This window comes from Trichechus manatus, unplaced genomic scaffold (assembly GCF_000243295.1).
Source record: "Trichechus manatus latirostris isolate Lorelei unplaced genomic scaffold, TriManLat1.0 scaffold00271, whole genome shotgun sequence".
NCBI classification, from domain to species: domain Eukaryota; kingdom Metazoa; phylum Chordata; class Mammalia; order Sirenia; family Trichechidae; genus Trichechus; species Trichechus manatus.
The window spans coordinates 1,269,651-1,275,490 of record NW_004444207.1 but is presented as its reverse complement, the minus strand read 5'-3'; the positions used below and the strand labels follow the sequence as shown (position 1 = coordinate 1,275,490).

Here is a 5,840-nt window from a genome sequence, read left to right as displayed (position 1 = left end):
AACTTGGAAAATAAATTACAGATACTGAATTTGGTGACTATCATAAAAAGAACTTGGGGAGGTAGTTGAGGTGTCTTATAAAATCTAACAAACATAGTTATCCTTTTTTATATTTTTTAGAGGTTAAATAGTCTTATGTGTTTACTTGAGATATTTCAATACCAGTAAAAAAAATATATGCACACCCTTCAACTAGCCAATATTTTAATAATCGACAATATCAATAAATATGTAAAAAGTGGTTTCCCCTCCTGTTACCACCTAAAATAATGCATCATATAGTTTTTAAGAATGTGTTCTTTGACTTCTAACCTCTGCTCTTCTTTAGAATTACCTTTGCTGAAGCCAGAACATGTTCCTTTTTATTGATTTCACGCTTATTCTCACAAGCATTTATCCTGGACTCTTCTGCTAACTAATGAATAAACAGTTGAAAATTCATATGAACCAGAAAGTTACCACTAGTCTCCAGAAGAAGATGAGATTTCTGTCACTTGAAGATATGCTTTAGAAAGCCTAGGGGAGCCTTTGCTTTATCTTTTTCCTCTGGGGAATTGTGGAGACCACCATCTTCCCCCTCACACACCAGCTGCCCCAACATCTGAGGTGCCACCTCATTTGCCCTCTGGGTATACACTCTCCTGCCAGCTGAGGCAGAAGAACCTGGGCCTCTGACTTTTCTTCAGGCGTCCAGTCTCCAATAGTTATTGTTGATGCATCAAATGATTTGCTTTAAATGAGTTGTTTTATAGAGAACCAGAAAATACAAGAAAATAATATTTTCTTGAAAAATTTCCAGTGAGTGTGTTAAAGGAGGCGCACACTGTTGGCATCCTGTTGTGACCTCTATATAGTGCACTCCCCATGGCCTGGCCTAGAGAATTTTGAATATTTTCACACTTTCATATCCCTGGCTACACAGGGGCCCAACTCACCTGTCCTTTCATGTCCTCTTTTGAGCCCTACTGGATGATGAGGGCTAATCTGAAAATTCAAACTAAAGGTTCAATGACTTATATTCCCTCAATATCCAGTTCCCTGCTTATCACAATTACATTTTTTTTGTTTTTTACTTAGAGGAATTTATTATAATATAGGCAATGGACAAAACACAGAAACTGGAAGGAGGAAAAATAAATGCTTCTTTGTCTACTGATACAAATAAGCAACATTAATATTTGGCTTTTAGACTCTAGTCTATCTTTTTCAGAATAAGCAGTGGTGAAGAACATATGATTTGGAGTCAAACTGATCAGAATTTGAATGGAAGATTGGAAATTTAATAAATGATTCTAAACTTCAGTTTATGCATTCATAACATGGTATTAAAATATAAACCATCCCACTGGATAGTAGTGAAAATGAAATTATATAAATATATACAGAATGAGTTGCAGAGTGCCTGGGACAAATCAAATTTTACAGTAATGAGTATTACTCATAGTATCACTGTCTCTAAATACAATTCTTTATTTTTTTCTACTTTAACAAAACCATTTGTAATCTTTATACAATTAAAATTTACTTGGGATTTTCCATCTGTAGTGCCATCCTTGGAGAATGCTCAGGATCAAAATACTGACATCCAAATCACCAAGATCACAGCCTATCTGCCTTGACTCATTATTTCAGCATTGTTCTGCTCATGAGGGGTTAATGTGCTATAATGCCTTAGTTGCGTATTCCGGTTAAGCTAATTGCACATTAACCCTGACACTTTACAGATGAGTAAAAATTACCTATCACTTTAATCACCATTAATTTATTTTTACCGATGGGTCTCCATTACTACCTCATTTTGTATGTAGTTATTTATTTATAGTGAACCATTTTGATTCTCATTTCACTTCTTTTTATGTACATACTTTTAGATATTTTCCTGTGGTTGCATAGAAGTTTACTGTTACAAACATCACCCTGAGCACTGTCTTTGCTACATTTTTATAATATTTGGAAAGTTGTGTTTCCATTTTCATTTACGTCTAATTTCTATATTCTATATTCTAATTTCCACTGTGATTTATTCTTTGACTCACTGGTTATTTAAGAGTGTAGTTTAATTTCCACATATTTGTGAATTTTCCAGGTTTCCTTATGATATTGATTTGTAGCTTCATTACAATGTACATGGAGAAGATATTTTGTATGATACGTATTTTTAAATGTACCAAGTCTTTTTAGTGGACTGACATATGTTCTATCAAGTATGCATATTCTGTGTTGTGGAGTACAGTGTTTTATTCATGTCTGTTAGGTCCAGTTGGTTTACAGTATTGTTCAAGTCTTCTTTTTCCTTATTTATCTTCTGTGTAGATGTTCTTTTCAGTTTTTAAAGTGAGGTATTGAAATCTCTGTTATTATTATAGAAGTATCTATTTCTCCCTTTAAGTCAGTCAATTTTCACTCCATATTTTGTGGTGCTCTCTTATTAGGAGCATGTATGTTTATAATTGGTGTATCTCATGGATGTTCATGAATTGGGCCTTTTGTTAGTGTATAGTATTCTTTGTCACTTGTGACAGTTTTTGATTTAAAGTCTATTTAGTCTGAAGTTAGCATAGCCACTTCATCTCTCTTTTGGTTACTATTTGTATGGAATTTTTTTTCCTGTATGTTCTCTTTTAACTTATTTTTGACCTTAATTCTAAAGTGAGTGTCTTGTAGACAGCATATATTTGGATCTTTTCTTTCCCATTCACTCTTCCAATATTTGTGTTTTAATTAGAGAGTTTATTCTACTTATATTTTAAAGTAATTATTTATAAGAGGTACTTCTGCCTTTTTTTCTCTGTGTTTTATACCATTTTTCTCCTTCATTTTCTCCATTACTACCTTATTTTGTGTATAAATATTTATTTGTAGTGAGCCATTTTGATTCTCTTCTCATTTCTTTTTGTGTATATATTTCTAGATATTTTCCTGTGGTTGCCATGGAGATTATGTTTAAAATCTTAAATTTATAATAATCTAGTCTGAATTGATAACCACTTAACTTCAATGGCATACAAAACTTTATAGATTATCCCATCTTTATGTTGTTGTTTACACAAATTACATCTTTATAAATTATGCGTCCAATAGCATAGATCTATATTTTTTATGATTTATCTTATAAATCATGTAGGATATAGAAACTGGAATTACAAACCATAAATAGAATAATACTGGTCTTTTTATTAGTCCATGTAGTTACCTTACTGGAGATATTTATTTTTTCCTACAGCTTTGAGTTACTGTGTGGTGTTCATTCATTTCAAATTGCTGGACTCACACTAGAATTTCTTGTAGTTTTGCACAAAGAACATGTCTAGTGGCAACAACTTCCCTCCAAATTTGTTTACCTGAGAATATTTTAATTTCTCCCTCATTTTTGAAAGACAGTTTTCCAAATACGGAATTCTTGGTTGATTTTTTTTTTTTATTTCAGTACTTTCTTCTGTCCTTCATTGTTTCTGATGATAAATTGTATGACAATCTTATTGAGGGTCGCTTATACATGATGTGTCACTTCTCTTTTGCTGTTTTCAAGGTTCTGTCTTTGATTTTAGCTTTTGATAATTTTAATATAATGTCAGTGTAGATCTTAGTGTAGAGGTCTTTAAATATATCTTACTTGGAGTTTGTTAAACTTTTGGATGTTTACATTCATATATTTTTTAAATTTTTCTTTAGCTCTTGCCATTCAAAACAATGTCAAAACACTAGCTGATTTAAAAGAGGGGGGTAGACAGTTCAACCACATGACGAAGAATAGTCCTGAAGGGGGAGGACCCTTTCAGAAGTTTCTTCTTCATGTTAAATACTTTCAATTGTTCTAACTTCAAGTTTGCTGATATATTTTTTCTGCTTACTAAAAAATACTATTAAACACCACTAGTGAATTTTTTTTTATTTCAATTATTGTACTTTTTAGCTCTACAGATTCTGTTTGGTTTATTTTTATAATTTCTATTTCTTTATTCATATACTCATTTTGTGCATACATCATTTCCCTGACTTCCTTTAGTTCTTTGCCTATGCTTTCCTTTAGTTCTTGAGCATATTTAAGAGAATTAATTTAAAGTCTTTGCCTAGTCAATTCAATATCTGGTCAGGTTCAAGGATGTTTTCTGTCTCTTTATGTTGTTCCTGTGATTGGGACATGCTTTCCTGTTTCTTTTGTAATTTTTTGGTTGAAATCTCGACATTTGAATATTACGACATGATGACTCTGGAAATCAGATTCTCCCCTCTTACTAAGTTTGCTTTCTTTACTGATTGTTGAAGGCTATAGTAGTCCATTGATTTAGTAACATTTCCAACAAGGACTGTATTTCTTGTTGTGTTGTTGAAGTGTATATTCCTTTCATTTTCTTCAGGTAGTGTTTTGACAGTGGTTTGAATGGTAGGGACTAAACAAATGAACAAGACAAAACCAACCAACCAAACAAAAACTCCAAAATAAACCAATAACAACAACAAGAAAAAACAAACAAAGAAAAACACCTCTCTCAGTTTTTGCAAACTGGTTCTGTGCTGGAACATTTCTTTAACTCTTAGCCAAGCTTACCCTGAGTTTTCAGATTATTCTAAAGCGAAAATTTAGGGTTTTCTCAGGTCTTTTTAGAGCGTACAACTTGTCTTAGAATTGGCATGGCTTTCTAAAATCTTCCAAATACAGGGATGCTTTTGAATACCCTATTTCCCAAAGCAACTTACCGCATGCTTTTTCCTTCCAGGCCTTAGGCTGTCTATTTAAGTCTCAACTATAATATTTTGCTGTAGGTGGCTATGGTTTTATTGTTCACCTTAAAGTATTTTTGGGCAATGTTTGCCTTTCTTTTTATGCAAAATGAGTTCCAAGATAAGAAAAACATATAGAAGCAACTTGTGTTAGTCTTGTTGGTAGCCTTCTGACAAATAAGAACAGATAAACAAAATAATTTTTGAGTAATTCTGCTCTCCTCCTTCTGGTATCTGGGACCAGCATCCTATACTAGGAAAGTGGGATGTTGTCTTCCAACTGCTGCCAAACTGAGGAAAGAGTGGGGCCTGAGTAAGTAAAAAACAAACAAACAAAATAAATATTTATTACCATATTTAAATTGCCTTTATATTTACGAAACAGTTACTTGCTTGCTGAAAACATTGGTCTGTTTTTCAGAGCTCTGTCAGAGTTAAATCTGATAATTTTTCCTTGTTATTTAATTTTTTTGTAGGTGGAAGTTAGCTTGCATCTGCCTACTCCACCATCTTGTTGATGTCACAGTCCTCGACTGATCATATTTTATTACTTCTTTTTTTTTTCTAATGTTCTTACTGAAGAAATAGAGTGAAAATTTCCAAAAGTTACCAAAAAAGAAAAAAATAAAGGGTATATTTTCTTTACATTTACCATCCTATAATATAAATCATTATTAATTTGAATGGTGTGATAAAAATGAAGCAAGAAAGAGATTATCAAAAGATATTCAAGAAATAAATTCAAGTATATGGGAACTTTATATATAACCCCACCTGACCCACAACCATCGAGTCAATTCCGACTCACTGTAAATCTCTGTGGAAGCAGATTGCCACATCTTTCTCCCATGGAGCTGCTGCTAGTTTTGAACTGCTGACCTTTCAGTTAGCAGTCGATCACTTTATCCACTGCACCACCACCGCTCCTTTGATACACAACAGACATAGAAATTCAAGCAAATGGAAAAGTTACAAATTGAAAAGAATGTCTTAACACTCACTCCAAGTTTGGAAAATCTAAACTAATGTATTCATATATATTAATTAATATATAATTTAAAGTAAAGTATACAATATGATATATAGTATGTAATATACATAATATTCTCTATATAAGT

The 5,840-nt window shown here is 32.4% G+C and overlaps 1 pseudogene; it reads right to left on the bottom strand.

Moving 5' to 3' along the window:
• Positions 1–307: 307 nt before the first annotated feature.
• Positions 308–5,840, bottom strand: part of LOC111819107 (centromere protein W-like) — a 7,956-nt pseudogene continuing 2,423 nt past the window's right edge.